We start from the raw sequence: 26804 nt of genomic DNA on the forward strand, positions 1-26804 counted from the left end.
TGCAAGTCATTGCCCAGACTATACACTAAAAATACAACAACAATGCCACTCATTTCTGGCTGTGAAGGAGAAGCTCACGACCATGCAAATACAGTACATTCTCAGATAAATCTGTTCTTCCAACACACTTGAGAGAGCCTGGACTCACCGAACAGAAGGAAAGAAGTCAATGCATGCTGGCAACTTCCAGGCCGCACCTGGAGAAACAAAAGGAGAGACCGATCAGAGGACACAATACCTCATAGCCCTAAACATTTGTGACCCATATCTGCGGGGGTTCCCCTAGAGCTGGCAAAGAGGAGACCAGAGTGCCCGAGGTAACGCTGTACCTTACTCGCACTGTCACACTTATCACCTGATATGCCTCACCAATCACCAAATCAATGGGCGGTCCTTGCCTTCTCCACAGTTGGCACCATCTATTTAGTCCTGTTGGGGTCTCTGGTGTAGGAGTTTGCAGTTATGGAGCCAGTGGTGAATGCACACAGTCTTTTAGATTGTTCAGGGGGATCCGCCAAAGCCGTGTGCTTGCTCCAGTATGATTTCTATTGCATATTAATGGGCTAGAGGCAGCATTTTATTGAAAAGGGTAGGGACATGCTCAAGGTTAAGACTAAGGTGAAGCCTGTTTTATTATACGCCAAAGACACTGTGCTGTTATCTAGAAGCTTGAATGGACTCAAACATTTGCTGAATACCTTTGTTGACTTGATGGGCAAGTTTAATTTAGAAACCAATCTAACGAAAACCTTTGTAATGGCCTGTAGCACTAGAAATCTTAAGTCCCGCTGTCTGGCCATCCATGGTAAAGCAATCTCAAGACCTCACGAATTCCCTTAGTTGGGAGTAACTTTCAACTCACAGGGCTCTTGGGCTCTCTACCTGGCCAAGAGAATACAGAGATTTTCCAAAGCTGTTGGGTTTTTGTTTAATCTGGCATTTACCATAGGAAGGAAACCTATTACCACACTCCTTTCTAGAAGTGAAAAACATCAAATGTTAACCAGTATTAACCTATGGATGTGGAGTTTGGTGTTATAGGGAGGGAATTAAAGGTGAAGGAAAAGAGAGTTTTGGCCTTTTAAGCCTCCCAGTCAGCTGTTCCATCTATGCTATTCTACACTTCGGTCCGGAGCAATATTTGGATATGGTCTAAAGCCTCGAACCAGATATATATATATATATATATATATATATATATATATATATATATATATATATATATATATTTTTTTTTTTAAACAGATTTTATTGTCAGATTGCACAAGTAGTGCAGGGCCCTGTACCCCAGGGGCGACTGCAAGCATAAACATGACAGCATCAACAGCAATCGACTTTTCACTGTACACATATATTTTTGCGAGTAAATAACAACCCCTCCTAACCAACCCCCCCTCTCCCCGTCCTCCCACCCCAGACCCCATCCCCCACTTCAGGCCCAACCCAGTCCCATTAAACAATATCCAGTACAAAATGTAAAGCATATGCAAGCCCGCCCGTCTCCCTAGCTCCATACCCCACTGCACCGACGCACTCCCCCACATCCTCCGAATCAGATATTTTTGACTGGATTCAGGCTGGGAATTACCTGATGCCCTTGATGTTTTCACTTAGGCCAGTATGACTTTCATCTGTTCTCACATGTTCTTGTGATTAGCAATCTACACGAAGAGATTCTTAATTCCTGTCCTGAGGAGTGCTAGTCTGGTCAGGTGCAAGCCTGCATTGTTATTTCTTCAACACCTCAGCTCCCCTTTAGTGTGTGTGTTTTAGTGTTAGCATTTTCCTGAAACTTGCTTTGCACCAAAGGAAATAGCTAATGTTTCAGAATTTGCAGAACCCTGGTCATGGTATTCTATACTTCATGGTTTTTTTGGGGGGGTCTGCATGTATTGCTGGTGTGTTTTGTTCCTCTTACTACTCACACATGGTCTGAATTTTTATAATTTGTATGTACTTTTATGAATTATAATGGTTGAATAAGGTTTTCTAATGTTTATACCCTTGTAATCCACTACCCCGAACAACTACTACTCATCAGGGCAAAATGGGAAGCAGACCTGGTAGCCCTCGATTATGATAAGTGGACGGGGGCTAAAATGGCACCTAGGCTGATGGCACGATCCACACGATTTCACCTCATTCAATATAAATATTTTCATAAGTGTTACTACTCTCCCTCTCGACTCTGGTCTTCAGTGCAATTCCTTGCAGGGCACCTTCAATCACACTGTTTCGGAATGCACAGCTATGCGTAGTTACTGGCATGCCATCAGCAAAGCCCTTGGTAGTTTTGCGGACAGGCATCGGTCGCTGGATCCTAAAATTAGTCTATTGGGCATTATGGAAAACCTAGGGAGACCTTGCAGCACTCTAGTCCTTGTGGCTATAGGTTATTTGGTAGCAAAGAGACGTAGCGCACCATTGGCAAGATGACCGTGCCCCCTAAAACACCAAGTTGGCTAGCTGAATGAAGCCCTGCAAATTACTCGAGAGAGTGGTATATAAAGCTTGCACGGTGCATTAAAAAAATATGTTAAAATATGGAATCCCTGGACTCAGGCCAACGCAGCCCTGGCATAAGCATGAATTATTTGTTCGTAGTGTTCCTTATACACAGAAGAACTGTATTACTATATGTTTCAATGTAGACTGGAAAAGTACTTGAGAATGGAATTCACCGGCTTAAGGTACATGTTTAGGTAATGGTTTTCTCTGATGCAATAAAATCAATAAAAAGTTATTTTTAAAAAATTCAGCTTGTTTACATTTAAATATTCTCATGGCAATAACCTGCTACAGATACCTAGTGGGTCGCTGTTCTGGCCTAAAGATACCCTAACATTTTACTGGCTGAAACAATACTCTGGATGTAGGGGAATCTTTTCTTTACCCCCTGAAACACGTGAGCTATTATTCATGAGCTGGTATTGTGGCCTTTACTTTGCTATGCGATTAAGAGGGTTTTAGTATTACTTGTGAGATGCATATATAACAAGCATTGGCATAGCCAATGGGTCTCGCCTTTGGGACCTTATAAGTGTTTAGCCATGCAACAGTTGGTGTTGTTGCACCAAGGATATTGTGCTGCATAACTAAATACTTATAAGGCCCCCAAGGCGAGGCTATGCTAATGCTTGTTTAATCTAGTTCCCTCTGTAGTTATCTTAGATTTCCTCGTTTTATCAGTGTTTATCCATATTTTTATGGTTTGCTGAAAGTTTGAAGTTGTAGTACCTGTCCACATGAGCTGGACTGAAACATTTACAATATTGACATGTGGATGTCACTAGAGTTTCTGGGGCCCACAGCAAGGTCCCCAAAACCACAGGGGGTATTGTAAGGTCCACACTGGCTCGCGGACGTGATACATTTCAACCTCAGACGCTGGCTGCGAAGAGAAGACACATTCTCAGGGTGAAACTATGGCGGGATCTGGGCAACTGCTGGTGGAATCAGGTCAAGAAATACAGACCACCTCAATATGTTCTATTTAATGATGGCAGATGATGCAGAAAAAAAACCAGTGGCTCCGGAAGCCCAGGCGAACAGCATTGATTAACGATGACTGACTAAACTTTGGCCTAACAAGTATGTTCAGCAAATATGGGAATGAGGGGTTGCTCGAGGGGCACGACCTTTCCTTTTAAACCACCATTCTATTATAGTTCTTTTCATAAAAAGTAATTCAAACAGCGAAGGCGGTAAAACAGGAAGATGTACAGTGTGTCTTCTGCGAGACAACGAATGCAGCGGGTACAAGTGCAGGATCATTTCTCTCTAACCTGCATATTCATCTCCAGCCTCAGCTGGGCGCGCACTCCCTCCTCACTACTAGAGAGAGGACGTGGCGCCGGCCCGTGTTCTTAGCATGACGCTTATGACAGCTCGCGCTGCCACTCCGGCAAGCAGACTGCTAGAGGTTGAAAGGCCAGTGCAGTGAAACTACCTGCAAGCTCTCATTAGTGGCCTCTAACATGACATTTCCTGGACTCGAAGGTCACTGGGTCAGTGCCAAAATACAGGTGGCAACAATACAGCAAATAGCTCCTAAGGCCAGACAGAAGGTAAAAGTGAAATGAAACTGGCTGCTGCATCGTTAATTGTGTAAAAAAAACAGACGTGATAGATACTTGGTTTGCTGTACATGTGATTTTCCCCTGTGTTCTAATTTATATTCACAACCCGGCCAGCTAAGGATTTTAAAAACTGTCCAATACATACACTACAAAGTAATTAGCTGCAGGTAAAGAACCGATAGGAAACAAGTGCTAAACCACAAGCGCGGCCCCGAAAGTTAATTGCTGTGAGAGAGAGGGGGAGCAGGAGGTGAGCTCACGAGTGGTGCGTGCATGCGCACGCAGTCTGCTCATTTTCAAGCACTGCACTCGTGCTGGTGGCGCGCCCCTGCTCACTCCCGCAAGGTGGATGCCACCACAAACGCGAGTGTGTGCTTGAAAATGCCCAGAGCGATGGCTAAAGGTTCTCCTATGTAGCGCATGCGCGCTGCGTGAGACTCAAAAAGGAGACATCAGCAGGTATCTATATTCAAGCAACAAAATTACTTTATTAATGGTATTAACTACCTCACATGAAACTGCTGTATTTGCAGACATATCATCAAATAATGCCAGAATCGTTTTTCCTCTGAGGTCACTCTTACTATTCAGAAATGCGGACTACATCACTGAAAGTACGTACAAATAAATCATCTTGCCATTTACTAGACTAGTCCATACGTTTCCCTATTAAAATAGAATTTGGATTATTTCAATCCTACCTGCTCCACCTAACTGAAAAGGGTAATTATTACGAGCAGCCCGTTTAATTACAATGTGTGTGGTAACTGCTGTTACTGCACATATCGCACTTAAGGGTTTTGTGACAAATATCGGCAGGCCGATCCCGTTGATATTAACCAGTGGGAAAATGGCCAATATTGACCTTAAAATAAGGGGTTTGGTAAAGCAAGCTCAAAAATATGCATTTTTTTCCTTGAAAACTCAATCAGGTGGTATATTTCACACCGAATACATTCCGATTCAGCAGAGTCCGATTTAATCAAATGCCATAAATATTACACCATTTACCGGCAACTCGTAATGAGGGTCATAGACACTGGTATGCCTCATTTGAAACAAAGATTCAGAGACAATGAAAAAGAGAAGGCTTTTTAGGTCGAAGCCTACCAGACGGTGCAGCTGTCTGGTTTGCCAACTATCTTGGAGACATTCAGAAAGCTTCCCTTGAAATGCATTCTGCCCCTTGCTTACCATTGGCTTTGTGGTTTGCAACTCACATTCATTTGGTTTCTATTTGTTGGCTCTATTTGTTTTAGCCGGCCCAGCTTGAGTTCCTCAATCCGTTGCCCAAACCTTATTTATTTTATTCTTCCACCAGTACTGAATTTCTGTAAACAGGCCTTTAAATCTTGTTCTTATCTGGTCACATTGCTGTGCATTCAAAACCAGAGGTCAAATGTTAGGCTCTGTCTTCAGAGGGAGCTTGGTGTTTTCTTTCGCCAACAATTTAGAGGGCCCTGGAAAACACAAATAGAAGAGTGGGCTTCATGGCCGCTTCTCAGTTTTCCCAATAACACAACTTCCTAGTTTGCTGGTTGTTGCGTTCACCCGCATTCATAAATGAAACTTAATCCCCTCAAAACAGCAGTCCTTTGATTCACTGTGTAAAACACAGCAAACAAAACATTACTTTTGTGGTCTGCATCACAGGATTGAGAACCAAATATCCTGTTAGTCCTTTGGTGAAACATAATTAAATGACAGATGTGCAATGAGGAACGGATACACCACGAATCACTGCATGTATTATTGTAGATGGGACTTGATGATTTTCTGGCGGTTAAAAGTTGACGGCAGGAAAAATAAGGTAGAGCGAGTCGGGCACCTTTCTTTTATTACGTCTCTGCGCCCATCAGTGCAGAGCTACCACAGCCTTTTGTGCAAAGTCTGATAACTGCCTAATGTTTAGATAGATAACTTTATTTGCGTGATTACTTAAAACCAGTGCATTAAAAGGATAACAGCAATGTCTCAATTTCTCCAGAATTAAGACCAGAAATTGCAATTCAACTTATTTTACAAAGAAATCGTACTAGATTCACACCGTATATAAAAGATTCTTAATAAAAAATAAAAAGTTGTTATATATATATATATATATTTTTTTTTTGTTAACTGCGTAACACCCCACTAACGGCTGATCATATACACAGCGCGAAGTGAAAGTGCATCCTCTCCCCCCGCGATCATGTCAATCACAGCGGAGAGAGAGAGGGAAGCGGACGATGTCTTTAAGAGCCTGAATGTAATAACAAAGAAAACAGAAGGCACAGTAACCCCGCAAACACCTGTAAGCAACCTACAAATATTATTCCAGCAACTGGAGAAAATCCAAGAGCGAGAAATACGTAAGTGGTGGGAGGCTACGTCGCTCCAACGCTATGTAGACTGTAACAGAGTCCCTAGGGGTCTTCGTATCTTTACTATCCCATCTTACGAAAATCCAGACCCCCAATTGTTAATAGACTGGGCAGCCTACACTGCAGACTCCAGCAAAGGAATGTTGTTAATGCTGGTCAAATATGCATGGAGCGATAGGGACAAAGCCCTCGCCGAGATCCAGAAATTGGAATCGCCCAAGACAAAGATACTAAAACTATAGATGACCTACGGATAACCATGCAGAAAAGATTAAAAGAATATGAAAACGGGATAAAGAAAAGAAAGCAGACGAAGTTCCAAAGGGATGAGCAGGACTATTTAACTGGTCGGATATTCCCTTTTGCGAACAAATTCGATGCCACAAGAAAAAGACTTGCCCAGGGGGCCCAATCTGCAACTGCAACAGTTACATCAGAGTCTGAGGTATCGACTTCAGAGGAGGAGTCAACCAGGAACAACGTAAGCGGGAGAAAAGATATGGGACCTACCACCATAGTTCCTTTTTTAGACGAATTTCAGGTCATGAAGGAAACTCGACAACAACCACAGTCCAAAATGCCAAAAAAGCGGCAGCAAAAAAAGGAGGAAAACCAGCCGCGGGAGAAGGGGCCGCGCAAGGTGCACCACCTATGTTAACCCGCAGCAGAGGCAGGAGGGGGAGATTGTAAAACAAGAAAACACCATCATAAACCTCTCAGAAAGAAAACTGACAAAACATGAAGAGACAGTTTTAAAAAGAGGGATGACCTTCTGCCCAACGGCCAAGTTCGATCCTGTACAAACAAGAATTGACATCTTCAAGTTTGTGCGGAAACTTAAACTGGACAACATATTTGCATCCCGCCCACAACCAGGATCAATAACTAATCTGGAAGAAGTGGAGGAATTTGGAAATGATCTCACTGATAATGATCTACCACTCCTTACAGTAACACATGCTTTGGTAGATATGGATGAAGTGCCCAGCTCAAACGAAGTATTAAGGAGGGAAGAAATTGTACAGAAGAGCGATCCCAGCAATCTTAAACGAAAATCAAGATTTCTACCACATGTTACGCATGATGCCATCGATGTCTTTAACGATGCAGTCCTACAAGACCTGGACAAAATGACGATAAAAAATATGGAATTAACAAGACAAAATTCGAACATCTCGCGAATGGAATGGCAAGCCATTAAATCACTGAAAGAGGACAGTACAATCGAAATAAAACCTTCGGACAAGGGGGGGAATATTGTGATTTTCAGTAAAGCCAAGTATAAACAAGAAGCTTTGAAACAACTACAAGACAGAGACTGCTATGTGCCAATTAACAAAAAGGATTTTGAGTAATGTACCTCTGAATATCATGCAATGTTGAAGGGGTGGAGGGATGAAGGTATGCTCAACAAAAGCGAATTTGATTATCTATACTGTGAGCATCCAATAATTCCGACCTATCATTTGCCGAAGGTACATAAAGACATCAAAAATCCACCAGGGAGACCTATTGTCTCCTCAATAGGAAGTCTCATGGAAGCCTCTTCAAGGTTTATTGACAATTACTTATCCCCCTTTGTCAAAGATCTGCCATCTTTCGTGAGGGATGCTCAAGACTTTCTGAGGCTCATTGACGGCATCAAGTGGCAAACGGATATGCTCCTGATTACCCTAGATGTCGCCACTTTATATACCTGTATTGGACACCGAGAGGGACTCTCAGCAATTGATTGGTTTCTTGGGAAGAAAAACATACAATATCATCAACATAACCGTATGCTTCTCAAAATGACTGAGTTTTGCCTCTTTAACAATATTTTTCTGTTTGCAGGTGTGATGTAGCGTCAAACCAGGGGGACCGCCATGGGCACGAGCTTCGCCCCCAGCTACGCGAATCTCTTCGTGGGCTGGTGGGAGAAGCACGTGGCCTGGGGGGGGGGGGACCAATGAAAAATGGTTGGACCATATTATGATCTGGACAAGATATATTGATGACCCGTTTGTGGTTTGGCGGGACGACAGACCCTCGGCTGAGGAGTATGTCGCGACACTAAATAACAACGGTCTCAATTTAAGATTTACGCGCACAATCAGTGACAGATCAGTACACTATCTCGATTTGGAGGTCTTTGTAGCAGATCGCTCTATACAAAACGAAACTCTACCGAAAGCCAACGGCGGGCAATGCCGTGCTTCACGCGGCGAGTCATCACCCGAAAAGCATGATAAGGAATATTCCTTTCGGTGAAATGCTTCGCCTGAAGAGAAATTGTTCAGATCACAATGATTTCTTACATGCACAGGATGCAGCTGTCTCTAGATTTTTGGAAAGAGGCTATTCGAAAACATTGCTAACAGATGCCTCTAAGAGAGTAGAGCTCACAGACAGAAAGGACCTCCTACAAAACAAAAATACAAATACAAACAAAACAATGGAATCTGAGAAAGTTACAAGAATGATCACAACCTATAACATGAGATCTAATGAATTGGTCCAAATTTTCAATAATAACTGGCATATCCTTAAAACAGATATAGTCCTTACCCCCGAAACCCTCTATACCTTATAAACGGTGTCAATCACTCGGTGACCATCTAACGAGGAGTCACTTTGAGGATCCTCCAAAATCATCTAAATCCAAACCTCTTCAAGGTTTCTACCCATGCATGCATTGTAAAGGGTGTAAATATAGCCAGAAAAAAATCAAATATGAGGGTAGACCCAATGATCCTCGGCCCACCAGATCTATCACCAAATTTCTGAATTGTAATTCAGAGTTTGTAATATACTGTTTGGTCTGCCCATGCTCGAAAAGATACATCGGGAGCACCATCAACCCGGCTAAAAAACGTATCTTAGAGCACATGCGTGCCATTACTAATAGAGATAAGAACTATCCTGTGGCACGCCACTTTGAAACCCACCATAACAGCAATAGGGATTTACTTTCCTTCTTTCTCATAGATCAACTAGAGAGGAAAGAACGGGGTGGAGACAAAGTCAGAGCATTGAGGGCACTGGAATCGAAATATATCATCGACCTCCGGACCATGAAACCTGGTGGGCTGAACAATGGTGAGGAACTTTGGGTGCATTTAGATTAGATGACTAAATGGAATTTTTGTGATTAAAAACAGCTGTCTATGTTATATAAGGGCTTTCCACACACCATGATGAAGCAATAAGTCATACAGAAAATGAAGCTACAGGTCATATAACATCTTGCTCATGACTCCTACTCTAACTTCCGTGCTGAATGTAAATCAAACTTTATTGATACTTATGCCCATTCAGGGCTAGACGGGAGGAGTAACTGCCCATACAGGGCGAGACAATACATGCGTATTATTACATTCAAAATGAGTGAAAATGCAAAGGGCTTAAAATGAAAATGCATATGATGTGAAACAATGTTTTGTTCAAATAGGAATTTTTTTTTGATAAAAACATCGCGGAATCTAGTAGAGAGAGATAATCTTGATGAATATAATAATATGTATGTGAAAAGTAATCTCCTGGAGCAAATGAGGCGTATTCTATTTTGTAATCGTCCTTTTTAGGTCTCGCCTGTCGATGCGCATGCGCATCGAGCAAGCGAGACTATAGGGGCTCATCCAGACTTTATCTAACTTGCAAGGAATCGTGGCGATTCCTTGCAGTGCCCGTGACTTTTAAGCTCAATGCGCATGTGCATTGAGCTTAAAAGCGCGTGCACATGCCCCCAGCCGCCTGCCTTGCCTACTCTCTCTCACAGCCTCCCCCAGCTCCGCCCCCTCACTACTTGATTGCACGGCCGCTAGGCCGTGCCTCCCCTACTCTCCTCCCCCCTCCTCCTCTCCTCCCCTGCCTGCCTGCCGCTAGGCCGTGCCTCCCCTACTCTCCTCCCCCCTCCTCCTCCTACTGCCGTGTCGCACCTCTCCCCTCTCCGCCCCCTCCCCTGCCAGCCGTGTTACGTGTTCTGCTGCTTCCCCCTGTCCTGTCTCTCCTCCTCTCCCTCTCTATACCCTCCCCCTCCCCCCCACCACTCCCATCAAGTCCCTCTGGCCCTTCCCTCCTCCCCGGACCCCTCCTCCCCTGCCCCCTCCTCCCCTGCCCCCTCCACCCTTTGTCTATTGCACTTCTCTGCCATCTGTCTTTTCTTGCGGAGTGATGCTGGCTTTCACAGCATGCCGAGCTGCTGCGTGCGTCCCTTCTACATTAACTGGCTCCTCTCTCTTCACCGACCACTTTGGCGATCGGCGTCCTGAAGCAGCAGGTAGAACAGTGTGAAACAAGCAACAGGGACCGATGCTGGGGATTAACCTTCCGCAGACCAAAGCCACCCGACCTGTATAACTCTGTGTCAGTGGTGCGTAGTGTCCTGTGGCCGCATCCAACACTTCCTGTGCAGTGCATATCTGCCCTGGTGAAAATACTTTCTCTGGGGAGTTTCCAGCAGTTTAATGGCTTCACTGGTATTTCCTAGGGAATGGGGCATTGCACAGGAGAGTGTGCCGTCGCCTTTCGGTATCTTTTTATGCGTCGTCCCGCCATGTACTATACTGTCCCCTTGCACACGTACAGTTATATGAGAAGGTGCTCAGCAGGGGTAGGCTGCATACATCCTTTTGCTGCCACTGCTCCGAATGCTAGTCTTCGTTCTCCCTGCTCCTCAGTTGCGGGGCTGTGCTCACACCGCAAACAGTGGTCATTAGAGCTCGGCCATACGTGTCAACGTTTGGGAGTAAGCGAGAGGGAACTTAAAGTTGTCCCAAATTGGTTTGCACGTTAACTTGCATTTAGCTAAATTCTTTGTTTCTTTATGGAATGCATTAAAATCGCCAATCAAAAGGATACACTTCTTTTCAACGTGCAGGCTTCAAGACAAACCAGCATTGGCCAGGTGATTATTTATGCAGCCCCTCACCCTCCAGGCTCATGCTGTGACAGCACACTCCTCCATCCCTATGGGCGCCCAATACTCTCCCCCTCCAGGCTTGTACTGCAACATTACACCCCTCCACTCAAAGACACTCCCACGCCCCTCCCCCCACGCACCCCCCATGAACATACTGTACCATTGCACTCTTCCATCCCAGGACACTCCCAGGTCTTCACCCTCAAGACTCATGTTGTGCATCACGCTCCGCCGTCTCTGGAGGTGCCCAAGCATCTCACCCTCCAATATGGCACTACGACGTCACACCCACCTTCCTCAGAAACTCCCTGGCCCCTGACCCTCCAGACTCTTACTGTGACTTCGTACTTCACCATCCTTGCAGGCGCTAAAGCTCCCCACACTGTGCCACCCCACGCCTCTATCCTAAGATACTTTCAGGCCCCAACTCTCCATTCTCATACAGTGTCATCATTCCCTCCAACACTGGACACTCCCAGTCCCCCAACCTCCAGTCTCATGCTGTGCCATCACACCCCTCCATCCACAGGTACTCACACGCCCCCCCACCCTCCAGTCTAATACCGGTGCAGTCACACACCTCCGTCCCCAGGCACTCACAGACCCCTCATCCTCCAGTCTCATGCTGTGCCATCACACCCCTCCATCCACAGGTACTCACACGCCCCCCCACCCTCCAGTCTAATACCGGTGCAGTCACACACCTCCGTCCCCAGGCACTCACAGACCCCTCATCCTCCAGTCTCATGCTGTGCCATTTCACTTCTAAATTCTCATTCAACTCTTGTATTGCATCCTCTTACTCCCTGGCCCTGTAATCTCCAGTCTCGTATTGTGACATCATACTGCTCTATCCCCAACCACTCACATCCCCCCCACCCTACAGTCTGATTTTGTGCAGTCATGCTACTCCTTCCCCAGGCACTCCCAGGCTGCCTACCCTCCAGTCTCATACTGTGCAGTAACGCTTCTCCTTCCCCAGACACTCACAGCCCCCCACACTCCAGTGCCAATCTGTGCAGTCACACTTCTCCTTCCCCAGAAACTCACAGCCACCACACTCCTCCTTCCCCAGACTCTCACAGCCCCCACACTCCAGTGCCAATCTATGCATCTAGCGAGTCACCCTGCTGTGGACGGATTGGTTAGGCAAGTGATGCTGGGTGGGTGTCCAGGTAGCTGGCATTGGCAGTGCGCCTTGGAGCATTCAAGGATGGGACAATATTTGCAAATCAATCTTGAGCGACATCTGAGAGGGTGGCTATTTTAAATCCTACCAGGACCGCCAGAGTTCTCCCTTAACAAATGCCAATTTTTCCACTGCCTCCAACTCTAGCCTGCACTCTCTGATCACCAGGCAAGGCCATACCGGGCATCAGGTGTTTCCCTAGGAGGCTGAAAGGTATGGATGCCGGTTTGGGGGCTTCCGGTTGCCTGCTAAATGTATTATAAGGCCGACAGCTGATAAACCATTTGCTATTGGCCAGCTCGCTATGGCACCGAATTTTGCACATTACAAGAATGTGTTCAATTGTGGCCCGCGCCACACAAACGCGACATCGCCATTCATCAGCCTCCTTGTACCCACTGGAACCTGTGAAAAGTAAAACTCACAAACTACACATTCTTCCCTGCACTTGTGAAAGGGCAATACGAATATTTAGGCCGAAAATGTTCTGCTGCACACTTACACTGCAAGCTAGCGCCATCTAATACTTTTTAAAGAAATAAACTAAAAATAAATGTATCCATTCCAACTAGACCGACATCAGCGAGCCTTGGTCCCAACGCATTTCTTCGGAATGACCTCTTGCTTTCCAACGTGCTCAGAAATACTTTATGGCCTTTTATGCTTCCATATCCAGCAGACAGCTGCAGTGATACACTTTTAATAAACCGGTAACTTGAAGCGTCACCAAAGTAAAGAGAAGCTTTTTATTGTGTTTCCGGTGAGGCTTGGAGCGAGCCCTGCCTGGTGCCTGCACCCCGCTGGGCCCATCCCTTCAAATGTTCACCTGCTGTGAAAAGTCAAGTGCCTCCCTTGCCCGGCAGTATACTTGAACCCTGCCAGAGGTCACTTACCCTATTCCATGACAGGTATGGCTTTCCTGTCTCTCCTGTAGTTGTCTTTCGTGTCCCACCTATGTCAGGGGTTGCCCTTTTACTCTCCGGGGATGGCACTACTGGATGCTGCCCCTTCCTACCAGGGTTGGCCTTTTAGGCCCACCCTCTTGTTGCCTCCTTCTGTCGACAGGACTGCAGCATCCCTAAGCAGTAGCAGGCACCATTACAATATCAGGAGATCTTTTGGGCAGGATAGATGTACATAAAGCACAGACCTGCATTCCCTGTTAACTTGGCCTGGAGCTGGATGTGGGTGTAGACATTCAGCTGCTAGTGCACATTGTTTTACATCAGAACATTTTTAGACTTAAACAGCAGCTACCATGCCATGTTAGAGAGCACTGGCTGCAAGGTGCCCCAGAGCTTCACCATCAGAGCGCTTTAAATCAGCATGCTTATAACAAGCAAGACTAGCACTCTAAATTACTTCCAAGTTTGCTTAGCATAAGCAACAGCTAACCATTCACAAACAATGTTTATATACCAATTGCAAATTAAAAAAAAATTAATGCAAAGCATTGTCATTTACAATGCCATTAACTCTAACTTTAATGCTGCGAGACCTATTGCATTGTAAATGCTTGTTTCTATTAATTGCCCTTGCAATCGAATCAATTTTGTATTACGCAATGTAATGTAATTACAATGGATTTTAATGGGTGAGCCCATACTGTTTTTAATTGCACGAGCACTTTACAAACGTCAAACTCCTTGATTACTTGAAATGTATTTTACCTTGTATTGGTACTAATGCACACTGTAAGATGGCCGCTAAAAAATATCTTGGTACCTTAGTCCTCTGTTTATGTTGATAGAGAGGTGGAGATAAAATTGCGTTTTTTGTAACATATTGTTGACACTGACGAAGCCTTCACGGCGAAACGCGTCTGTCTTTTTGGGGGCAGGGGGGTCTGCCAATAAATCACCCTTTTGCACTCAAGCTCGGAGTGCCATCTACTTTGTTCAGAAAAAGGATTGAGTGTTTCGACGATTATATATATATATATATATATATATATATATAAAATTATTGTAGAAAAGAACGATAGAAGATCATGTTAGCAGGACAATGAACATGTATGCATCAAAAGATAAGCCACATCCAGATCATACTGTCCAGATTAAGATATGCACTTGGGTTAAGGCCCACACGCACCTCAAGAGAACCCACTTTTACAGTCTGCCAGGCTGACCATCCTCCATTTGCAGAATTTGGCAACTGTTTCTTGGCTCTCAATCATGTAACACAAACAGAAAACCACTGAAGAGACACACATCTATAGTCGGACACAGACATACAGATGCATAAACTAACCAGCATATAACATACCCACACATGCGGTCACATTCAGGATCACAAAGAGGAATCCGTTATACAGATGCTACAATAAAGTTAAGCACACTTATACACATACAGACAATTACACAGACACACACTTACAGGTCCACGCACAGACTTCTCTATACAAAGACCCAGACACAGAAATGCACACACAGACAGACCAGGAAACAAACCTACACATGCATGCATGTAGACACATATGGACACAGACACCAGTACAACCTAGACACAAACACTAACAGACACCCAGTTACCTGCAGAGAGACATGCAGACACTCACAGGCATATGTGAACGGACACATGCACATGTAATGATGCCTACACACAAACAGACAGAATCAAGAACATACAGGCACATGTGGACACAGAAAGAAACAAAGACAGATACACACATCATATAAATAATGTGACAGACATTACACCGTTGATTGTCCCATTCCACTCGTGCTGTTCGTCGACTTATTGGCCACTACAAAGCTGAAACTACATGTGCTAGGATGCTGTATAATGTTGATTGGCTTTACTGGGTGAAACAAAGTGTATTCTGGTATACCTAGTGCCACATATGTCAAGCTGTTTCAAACCCGGGGAGTGGCAAACGCATTGCTTTCTCATTTCATTCTTTGTGTTCTGGTACGTAGAGTCCTAGGGCCTGGGGGTTGGATGACGTCATCTGTAGAATTTCTGCACCTGTGTATTGTTACCCCACCATGTTCCAGAGTGTTACAAGATCCAGTCATATACAGGTATTATGGTACTCTCTTCCTTCAACAAAAGTTTGGGTGGGATGGCATATTGATGGCGATGCGGCGCTATACAAGAATCTGTTAGCATGTAGTGTGGGTTCAAGTGAGTGCCCTACTTCCCCTTTAATCGTCCCGTCTCCCCCACACCATCTACTACCCATCACACATCTCCTCTACCAACCAAGAGAGCGGGATGTCGAGCCAAAGAGAAACAGGTTTTTCACTAGTGGGTACAATGTTGACAGTGTCTACGAGCCTCACGGTGGAGATGGTGTCTGGTTCTGGGGGTCACATCTGGAAAAATACCTTGTATTCAGTGCTAAAGCTCATGTCCCTGTGGCATAACAAGCACTGGCAAAACCAAAATGTCTCACCTATGTGAGGTCTATTGGCTTTGTCAATGTTTTTTTAGTAGTTTGTTACAGCAGTGCAGCTGCTGTGCAGCATGAGTAAAAGAAAAGAAAAGTGGTATGACCCGCTCAATACTGGCCACTTTATAGCATTTACTTTTTTTAATTTTAATCTTTTTACCATGCTGCACAGTAACCACGTAGCTGTACAATATGGCAAAGAAAAGCTGTACTATTTGGTCTCGGTGGTTTTTTAAGCCATGCTGTACAGCTGCGTGGCTGCTGTGCACTCAGCATTGTTGAAAATTAAACAAAAAAAGCACTATAATGTGTCCCGTGTTAACTGAGTCCTAGCATGTTTTATTTATTTTTAAACACTGAGACGATACACAGCAGTTGGGCAGCTGTACAACATGGCTAAAAACACCAACAACCCAGATAGATCACGCATAGGCGAGACCTTTTAGCTTGGTCAGTGCTGTTTATATACGGTCTGGTGCTTCTAAAGAAATGGTTCTCTTTTTTTAGAAATATAGTTCTGTATTTGAAGATTTATATGATTAAATGAGATGCAATAGTTTTGTGGAGTTTTTTTACCAAAATGTGATTTTTTTTTTGTTCCTACAACTACAAAATCTGCACTTGCCACAGATAAATCTTTCGTGTAGTTACAGTTCTTCATTTTTATACACACTTACAAAAAGCACATTGCATTTTACGACTGTAGATGGCCGTTAGGGCTATCATTTCATGTGTTGATGTTGGTGACTTCCAGAACACCCTTCATTTTTCTTCCCAATTTTCTTTCTCATCTCCTACTTCACTCCAATTCTTCCACTGTAATACTCCTACCCTGCTGGCCCGGCACTACAATGCAAGTCCATTCTCTCTTCCTGTAGGGTAGGCGGTTCAGTGCTCTACTATTTTTGCACCATGTCCCTTTTTGCCACCATTAAGCCCTACTTTCCAATCAGACCTGCAAATCCAAAAGCCACAACAGGAGTCATTAATGCAGTTCTACTCCCATGAACCCAACAATTTCATTCAAGATTACTTTCCAGTATTTAACAATTGTAGGGTAGCTCCCTATGGTTTCTAAAAAAGGTGCCCTGCAGGGCACAGCTACTTAGGCCTCTGTGTGCCTCTCTGCAAATTTCACCATTTGAACACTGTATAGTAGACCCTAAGAAGAATTTAAAATGTTATCAATCTAATGTTTGACTGTGTTGCCACTGGAATGGGCGTTGGACATCATTGGGTCAAATGTGTAAGATAAACGCTGGTGTTGTCTTTCCATAAGTCTTTGCCATGTTCTAACCCTGTACAATACTTGCTAATAACCTTTCCTGCCCAGGGCATGTTGGGCAAAGGCCCAGTTGTTCACAATGGTTAGTTGGGCTGCCTCTTATTAGCACCCCATACTCGAAGGTGTTCTCCAGAGTCTCAGCTTAGTCAGTGAGATTTGGGGGAAGTATGAATCTCACATTTTTCAATATAAATAAATAAATCAGTGGGGCTTCAGTGTGGGGGGGGGGGGTGAGAGGACTAAGGTCTGTGGCAGTATGTTACAGGTGGAGTAGAGTTAGTATTGATCTGCATTAGGTGGGCCTCTGGCACAGTGGGTGAAAAAAAACAGTGGACTGGAATACTAACCAGAGCGAGTGCCGCAGGTTAGACTATTTTCAAGCATTGATCTCATCCCCTTTTGGGTGTTTTGAAAATTTCCACCGATTCAAGGAGTACTTCTAAAAGGTATGGATTAACTACTTTTTGAGAAGAGCAATAACTATATATATTTAGGACCCCAATCCAAAAAATAAACAAGTTAAAACCTCTTAACAAAATGAGAACAATAATAACAAACACAGACCCAACTAGCAATCCCAAACATCCCTGCTGAAGCTATGCCCTGGCCAGTTCCCTCTGAGAACTCATGACTATGGTCATGTACAACACAAAAGCCTGGAGTCCCTCCCCAGGGATGGCTTATTTTAAATGTATTTTCACTGCACGCACTCTTTCTTTGCTACAAGAAGCCTTGATGGTCGAGTTGTGAAATCTGTGCATGTTGGCAGGGCTCCAGGTTTCTAATCCTCGCCGTTTATAAAATCATTTTTTATCACGTGACTGATAGTTCCATATATCCTTGGCACAAATAGAGGTGGGCAAATTAATAGGGAGGGCTGAGCCAAAATAGAACAATGGTCTGGCTTGCCTCTAAGAATACATGCACGAGTCGTGCCATGAAAACGTTTGGCATGTATAACTTGCAACAAACAATGTAAGAAATAGGATACAATCTATTCAAAATGTAAAAAAAAAAAAAAAAAAAAAAGTGCATTTCTTTAACATGCAGAAGCGTTTCACCTCAGTATTTTTGTTAGTTTTATATAGCGCTTGCAGAGGGTATCAGACTGCTTTACTAGTTATGCAAATACACCAATACGTTAATAAGAGGTACAAAAGGATTAATGTAAAAGTCACAAGGCAGTACAGAACTCAATGCTTAGAGAACAAGCATTTACAATGCAATGGTTTCGCCTTTGGAAAAGTTAGAGCTATTGGCATGGTAAATGACAAACTTTGTATTTATGTGTTGGTTTTGTCATTTACATTGCCATTAGCTTAATCTCTCGCAATGTGAGACCTATTGTACCCTACGGACGAGCTCAGCAGACAGCAAATACTACCACACACACACACCCAGAGCCACACACACACACACACACACCCAGAGCCACACACACACCCAGAGACACACACACACACACACAGACACACACACACACACAGACACACACACACACACAGACACACACACACCCAGAGCCCCGCCACACACACACCCAGAGCCCCCCCAACACACACACACACACACGCACCCAGAGCCCCCCCACACACACACACACCCAGAGCCCCCTTACACACACCCACCCACCCAGAGCCACACACACACACACCCACCCAGAACCACACACACACACACCCACCCAGAACCACACACACCCACACAGAGGCAGGGCAGCCCACATCTCACTTCTTGCTGTTTGAACGATAGATCTCACTTCCAATGGCTAGCCTCCATTTATGGAGCTAGCCAATGGCGGTGAGAGGCGGGACTTTTGTCCATAATGTCTGTCCATAATTGTGTAAAAGACAGGGGACTAAGGGAGTATGAAGGGATGCCTCAGTCATGAGGTTCCCTCCTTTTTACCACATGGTCTCTGCATCGACTTAGAAACCATGACTTTACATTTCCACAGCTGAGCTTACTGCAAGTCTCACACTGTGCAATAGGAAAAGTTTAGCGAGAAAAACAACAAGCAAAGCATAGCTGCCAAGGTATCAGATTCATAGTGGGACATTTTCATAATTTCAGTGCAAATATGAGTGATATTTTAACGACTATGAGTGACACTTTCTGGAGAGCAACATCAAGCATTGACGACGAGGGAAACATATAAATATCAGACATTACACCCATTTGCATGTCAAGATTGTCTGAATTGTACTGTGTGAGCTACCAAAGACCATTCATTAAAGGGTGTGAGCCACCGGAAAAATGGACTGAGGAAGGCAAAAGGGATGCCCAGCCCTCCACTAAAGGAGAATCCTGAAAGAGAACATCTCAGAAAAAGATGACTGCCTTCACCAGTGAGGAGCATCGTTATTCAGCAATTAAGGGGGCATACCTGTGTGTTGGTCAAGATGTTTGCAATCACAGCAATGTGTGAAGCATGATTACTGAAATCATACCTGCGTGTGGTGCATGATTGCAGAAAGAATAGTAGAGTGGGACACATGATTACAAATACTCCGCACAAAATATGGTAAAGTCAGCCTTAATTTCAGAGATCGGCCTACGTAGTTATCTATAGTACTGTTTACACAATACTTTAATATCAATGAGGTCGACTGCAATGTTGCTCCATTTATGCCTCTCACAATATCAGGGGTATTGCACTTGTGAAAAATAAACTCCTGCTGATGCTGGAGCAGGAAACAAATCAGCAGCAAGATATTTGTGTGGGCTGGCTCCCCGGGGGCTTTAACTTAACAATAATATTACCTCCACTTGTGAAAGGAACAAACACAATGTCAAAGGCACTGTGGCAATAATGCTGCAAATGACACCAGCAGATGGGTGCTTCGTATGGGATTCTTCGACTTTGCGGCCCATGGCTATGAGGTCGGGTCAAGCAGCTGAGGCTGTGAGCTTCATACTGCCAACCGAATGTTCCTGACATCTATCTGTGGCTCATCCCGCAAGCAGCTCCCCTGTACTCATGGAGACTAATCACACCTGCAATCTGTGCCTCGTGTAACGCGCAGTATCCCTGCCCTTTAGAGACGGGTATTAAACTCTTACTGATTTTTCCCTCAGATAGTGGCATTTACCATTAAAATGTGTGTAGTCCTCAAAAGTAGGCAAACCAAAGCAAATTATGCAGCTTAATGCGGCACACTTTCAAGCAGCACTATCTCATTGTTTTGCCACTGCTGCATATATTAAAGCCGCATGGGCAAACATTTCACCTTTTTATCAGTTGAATATCTAAATATAGCAATCAGCAACTGACAGGTCTGAGGTGACCTGCAGCCGCGCGATAGAAGGAAGGCCTGCCCCTGCGCAGCAACACATGCAGCACCGTTTTTATTAATACATTTTGATCTGTTTGAGCTCGAAAAAGTTATTTTTTTTGTCAAAATCAGCAAGTTATGCAAAACTGTGATGGATTATGTGGCAAGTGTGGCAAATCAAAGATTATGCCGGAAACGCCGCAAAATTGCATGTTTACAGGGGTCGTACTCCAGTAGTGAGCCCCACACATTCACAACAATACTTAATTATTAACGGTCACTTTGCATACATGTGTTTACTTTAATATCAAGCGAGTACGCCGTCTGAGAGAATAAGTTAGAAGGGATCCATCAAGTCAGGCGGAATTCTCTTTGCTTCGTCGAGGGTTCATGAAAAAGTTGCTTCTTTAGTCGCGGCCGGTGGAACAACTCCAGTCACGGCCGGCATGAATCAGGGGGCTGGGGGGAAAGGGAGGAAAACCACGCGGGGAGGGGTGGGTTAATGCAATGAATTAAACTTACCAGGCATCTTCTTCGGTCCCGCGCGTCGCCCCACGTCTCCTTTGCAACGCTCAACAGGGAATACTAACTGCGCCAAATCAGGAGACCAATTGCGACTTGGGGGGGAGGGGGGCTGGCGGCGGACCCTTGTTTCCTCGTATCCTGGCATTTGATAGGGCATGGGGCGTTGTGACTCCAGTCAGTCTTGGGTGTAACTGAATTTGCATGGCGCGACTGGGCGGACGACGCATTGTTTTATTAGCGCTCTTTGAGGTGGGCATAAAAAAGGCCAACAAGCGTCCAAAGAAAACATCACATCCATGCCCTGTGTTGCCGCTACACAGCTAACAAAACAAGCGGGAGGGGGAGGAGAGACGCAGCGCCATTGCGAGGCCAGCATCAGGAAAACAAGCGGGAGGGGGGCGGGAGAGAACACGGACGACGGGAGGGGGGCGGGAGAGAACACGGACGACGGGAGGGTGGCGGGAGAGAACACGGACGACGGGAGGGGGGCGGGAGAGAACACGGACGGCGGGAGGGGGGCGGGAGAGAACACGGACGGCGGGAGGGGGGCGGGAGAGAACACGGACGGCGGGAAAGGGGAGGGAACGGAAAAAACGTAACTCCGCCCAGGGAAAAAATCTCGGGAACGCCCCCGAATCTGGTCCGGCCTTGACGGACAGATCCGGCACCCAATGGCTAGCCTCCATTTATGGAGCTAGCCAATGAGAGCCGGGGGACGTTCCCGAACTCCTTATTGTCAACATAGGATTTCACCTGCGCCGAAAAGCTGCGCAGAGCGCAGCCTTCGGCAGGCGAAACCCAAAAATGACAAACACAGGGTATATGGAGGAGAAAGGCATCGGGGACAGTAAGGCGAATTAGCACGACACATTGAGGCAATTGAGCAGGTAATGTGACCATCTAGAATGCGTTAATCAAAGAGGGGACGAAGAACAGTTTGTGAGCATGTTGAGGTAGCTCATGAGGAGTAGAGATTGTAGTTCACGTTTGAATGAGGGGCAGGAGGGGTTACAGTGGAGATCTTTAGATAGAGAGTACCAGTTCTTCGGAGCATTACCTGAGAAGGCGCGAGATTAAGATGATCTCTTCTTTGAAGTTTAGAGGAAGGAGACAAAGAGTGTCGGACCTTCTCAGTGTTCGGGCTCTTCCAGCTCTTGGGATTCTGGTTTCTAAGTATTGTTTTTTTTTCTGTGGGTGATGCAGGCTGTCTTGAAAAAGCATCTTCCTTTTGAGACCCAGGGCAGGAGAGATGCGGTCACATTTTTTGGTACCTGTGAGGAGTCTGGCAGCTGCATTAAGAGCAGCTTTGATGAGTGCCAAGTGACATTTAGGGGCTCCAGTAAGGAGAGAATTGCTGTAGTCAAGTTTTGAGATGACAAGCAATTGCACTACAGTCTTAAGATCCTCTGGGGGATAAACAGCTTTCCTTTTTGTGGTGTTTGAGTGTTCAAAGCACTCTTTTGGCAGAGTTGTAGATGTGGTCCACCATGGACATGTTTTTTTCCAGGGTGATGTCCAGTGACTGAACGGAGTTAGAGAGAGATAAGGCACAATTAAGAGCATCCAGATTCTTGATCCATTCTAGGATAGGCAAATGATTAGTTCTCGGGGAGAAGAGAAGTAGTTCTGGTTTTTTGGGGTTCAGTTTAAGATGGCTGGTTAAGAGCCTAGATTGCATATTAATAAATGTGTTGTAGGAGGTCACCAGGTGAACATCAGATTATATCAATTCAGAGAGACATTAGTTTTGAGAAATATTCATTTTTTCCAGGTTATCTTGTTTAACATTTTTAAATTCAGCCACTAGATGGGTATCTCTATCTTTCTCATCTCCTGTTTACAAATGTTACCGTTTTGTTGTTCATACTTTGTTCACAGCAAGAAAAACCGACACAAAGTTAGCAGACCCCGTGAACCAACTACAAAGCCAAAAAAGCATGTATTGGGGGGGGGGGGGCGGATTCACACTAAACACCTACCCAATGAAGCTACGCCCTTGGTGCTATCCCCATGTAGTTGGGCTCTTTTGTATGGTTGCATGTACCACTCGGGACGCTTTATCCAGCCATTTCAAGAATCTCACCAACTTGTCAATGTAAGAAAATAGGGCTCCTTGGCAAAAGTCCCCCCACTTTATGCCCCCATTTGGTCTACTAGATGCTGATTTTCAACTACCAATTCACTGGAGTCTGAATTGGTAACCCAAATTAAAAAGGACTTTAACCGCTTATAAGTCCCTAGTATATGGAACAAGTGGTACCCAGGCCATAGGTGCTACAAGGGTCCCCAGGGTCTGAAGAACTGTCTGTGCCACCTTGAGTGACCCAAGTAACCTACTGACAGTAGGCCTACCACTACAGTCTGCAGGAGCAGTACAAACTGAGCAAACTCAACTTTGCCCTCACCATATGTGTCAAAGCAATGCAACATTTGTAATATATGGCAGTTACCCCTGGGGAAGACCCTCTAAGCTCAGGGTGCATTATATTAAAAGGTGTGGACATGCAAGCGTAAGCCTATATGTCTCTATAGTGCCCTTTAAAGGGTCCTGGACTTAAGTTCGGTTCCCTCAAACAGAGGGCCCCATTTGAGAGCCAAAGGAACCTCCTAAGTCCTTGGACTAGTGTCACTAGTCCCCTGCACACGGCAGGTGGAAACAACATACCAGAACAAAAGAATAGCTGGCCTCAGAGGGCAGAAAGGCACAAAAACGAAGCAAAAACGAGTGGAACAGAGGGCAGAAAGGCACAAAAAATGAGTGGAACAGAGGGCAGAAAGGCACAAAAAACGAGGGAAAAACGAGTGGCACAGAGGGCAGACAGGCACAAAAAACAAATGGCACGTAGGCAGAATACAGAAATATGGGGGCAGCGAGGGGAACAGAAGGGAAAACGGGGCAGAAACATGGGGCAGCGAGGTGTACAGAAGGAAAGACAGGGCAGAGAGAGCACGGGGACAGCGAGGAGAACAGAGGGAAGAAAAAGGGGCATGGGCCACGTACAGGCAGCGGGGGAAGACAGACAAAAGCAGTCACAGACACAACAATGATAATATAGGCAATACAATAAAAGCATTAAAAAGTTGAAAGGCACATCTGTATAGGTTACCGTTACTTGGCAGGCAGGTAAAAATAGATGCACCCAGGATCAGCAGTAGGATTTCCGTGCTGCGGTCTGATTGCTCACTTTCCACAAGCCCTTGGGTACCACTGCCTCTTACAAATCTGCAGTTATCTGTGTCCAGTAGTCAAGACCAAGCACATGATGCAGCAGGGGGGAGTGGGGTAGAGGGGTATGGGGGGCATGGGATTGAGGGGGCATGACTGTTAAGTCATTGTTCAGGGCCACTGGTATTATGTGGCACTGTTGGACCAAATTATGCAGCTGCATTACAATGATTATTTCAATGACAACTATTACTGAAAGGTCTTAATTTTGGACCTTAATTTTGGACCTATTAAATGAAATGTCTTGAAGCGTCACAAATCCAAAGTCATTCCTTTTGACATGTTATGTAATTACCAAATTTAACCTACATAGATTTGTGGGAGGTGAAGAAAATGAGAGTAGTTGAGACGGATACCCGAACCAGAAATAAAATTAGCAATGGTGATAAACAAAACAAGCATTGGCATAGCCAGTAGGTCTCACTTTTGGGACCTTATAAGTATTTATTTTGCAGCACAATATCCTTGGTGCAACACCATCAGCTGTTGTTGTTGTGGTGCTGATTGATGTTGTGGTGCCCCCGAGTGATGCTGTGGCAGCGCATAGTGTGATGCTGTGGCAGCGCATAGTGTGATGCTGTGGCAGCGCATAGTGTGATGCTGTGGCGCCACAGAGGGATGCTGTGGCGCCACAGAGGGATGCTGTGGTGGCGCATAATGTGATGCTGTGGCGGCGCATAGTGCGATGCTGTGGTGTTCCAGAGTGATGAGGTGGTGTTCCAGAGTGATGAGGTGGTGGCACAGAGTGATGAGGTGGTGGCACAGAGTGATGAGGTGGTGGCGCAGAGTGATGACGCAGAGTGATGACGTGGTGGCGCAGAGTGATGACGTGGTGGCGCAGAGTGATGACGTGGTGGCGCAGAGTGATGACGTGGTGCATGTGAGTGATACTGTGGGTGCCCCGAGTGATGATGTGGTGGTGTTGACTGATGCTTGTAGGGCACAGGGAGAGAGGAGCACTCAAGACGTAAAGCAAATAGTAGTAGATGCACCGAAGGCGCCTTGCAGTTTTTTTTTGGTTGTTTAAAAGTAAATGGTCCGGTATAGGGCTTGTAGGACTGAAGGGGGGGGGGGGGCTGCACAGCAGGGACCTGCGTTGCTCCCATATATAATAAAAGATGGCTAACCTCGCTTTTTACACGACTACAAGTTAGACAAAACTATCTCCATCAGAAAGAGAGGTCAAAAGACAGTCTGCTTTCGTCTTGCGTGCGTTTGTATGTGTACTTACGTCAGGGAAGGCTTTTATATTTGCAGTTTATAAACAGCGCAAACTCGACCCAAAGGTTTTGGGGTCTTTACGGGAGCACCAGTTAGATTAAATTACACAGACAGGGAGACTTTAATTTTTTTGTATGCGCGGGGAATTTGCACAGAATCACAGGATTTCGAGCAAACGCCGAGACTCGAAGTCAGTTTCCCAATTCCAAAGTAGGCAGCTCTGGTTCTTTATCCACATTATCTCGCCGAGATTTGTCTAAAATGCTGCTCGTACCTGTCCCTAGGCAGTTCCCTTCTCTGCAGGGTCACTTGCCAACACTTTTATATCTTGCTTCACTTGCGGAGCCCCGGGCCGCTCCACACCCCAATGAACATCTCGGATGGAGTTAGGGCTGGCTCTGGGTTAGAAAAGTGCTTCATTAGGGAGACAATGCCACACTTCTCCCAATAGCACGTCCTCGCACTTCGCCCCAGTTCAGTATTTAAGAAATAGGTCCAGTTCTATAGCAGACCCCTGGAGTGGGTTGCGTTACTGAGGGGGCGGGGGCAGCACAGCAGGGACCTGCGTTACTCCCATATATAAGATGGCTAACCTCGCTTTTTACACGACTACAAGGTAGACAAAACGATCTCCTTCAGAAAGAGAGGGTGAAAGACAGTCTACTTTTGCCTTGTGTGCGTGTGTATGTGTATGTACGTCAGGGAAGGCTTTTATATATGCAGTTTGTAAACAGCGCGAACTCGACCCGAAGGTTATGAGGTCTTACGCGAGCACCAGTTAGATTAAATTACACAGACATAGATTCAATTACACAGACAGGGAGACTTTAAATGTTTTTGTACGCGCTAGGAATTTGCGCAGATTCACAGGATTTTGAGCCGACGCTGCTGCATATGGAGTTGCAGAAAGAGATATCACTGCCTGCATACTGTGCATCACAGAAACCAATGTTATCGCCCGCACATAGTGCACTACTGGAGCAGTTGTCAGGCCTGCATACAATGCAGCACAGAAGCAGAAGCGTCAGCCTGCTTATTGCGCAGAAGTAGAGGTCACTACATGCCTCCAGATGTCACCAACTGCATTATGTAGCATAGAAGCAGTCATTCCACTGCCTGCATACTGTGCCACACTGTAGCAGACCAGCAGACTGCACATGGGGGTCTCAGCAGAACATACAGGCTACTGCCTGGATGGGGGGGGGGTATTTTACGGGGGCTGGTGGGTTAGGTGCAGTAGAGGGGCTGCTTTCTTGGGAGTAGTGAGAGAGTGCTGGAAACACTAGGGGCATAATATGATTAGCTCGCCACTGAGGGGAAGAAAGGGCATCAAAGTGCAAGGGAGAT

At 45.4% G+C, this 26804-nt stretch overlaps 1 protein-coding gene across 5 annotated transcripts in view; it reads right to left on the minus strand.

The window, feature by feature from the left end:
* The window catches only part of CCDC9 (coiled-coil domain containing 9), a 381329-nt gene that overhangs the window by 332720 nt on the left and 21805 nt on the right, over positions 1-26804 (minus strand). For 4 of the 5 annotated variants that reach the window (XM_078661011.1, XM_078661012.1, XM_078661008.1 and 1 more), the window contains exon 2: positions 149-197. The exons of the other annotated variant lie outside the window; for it this stretch is intronic. The gene's annotated coding sequence lies outside the window, so the exon portion shown is untranslated. The remainder of the gene's footprint in view (positions 1-148; positions 198-26804) is intronic. 5 annotated transcript variants of the gene reach the window in all.

The sequence above is a fragment of the Lissotriton helveticus genome, chromosome 9 (assembly GCF_964261635.1).
Source record: "Lissotriton helveticus chromosome 9, aLisHel1.1, whole genome shotgun sequence".
NCBI classification, from domain to species: domain Eukaryota; kingdom Metazoa; phylum Chordata; class Amphibia; order Caudata; family Salamandridae; genus Lissotriton; species Lissotriton helveticus.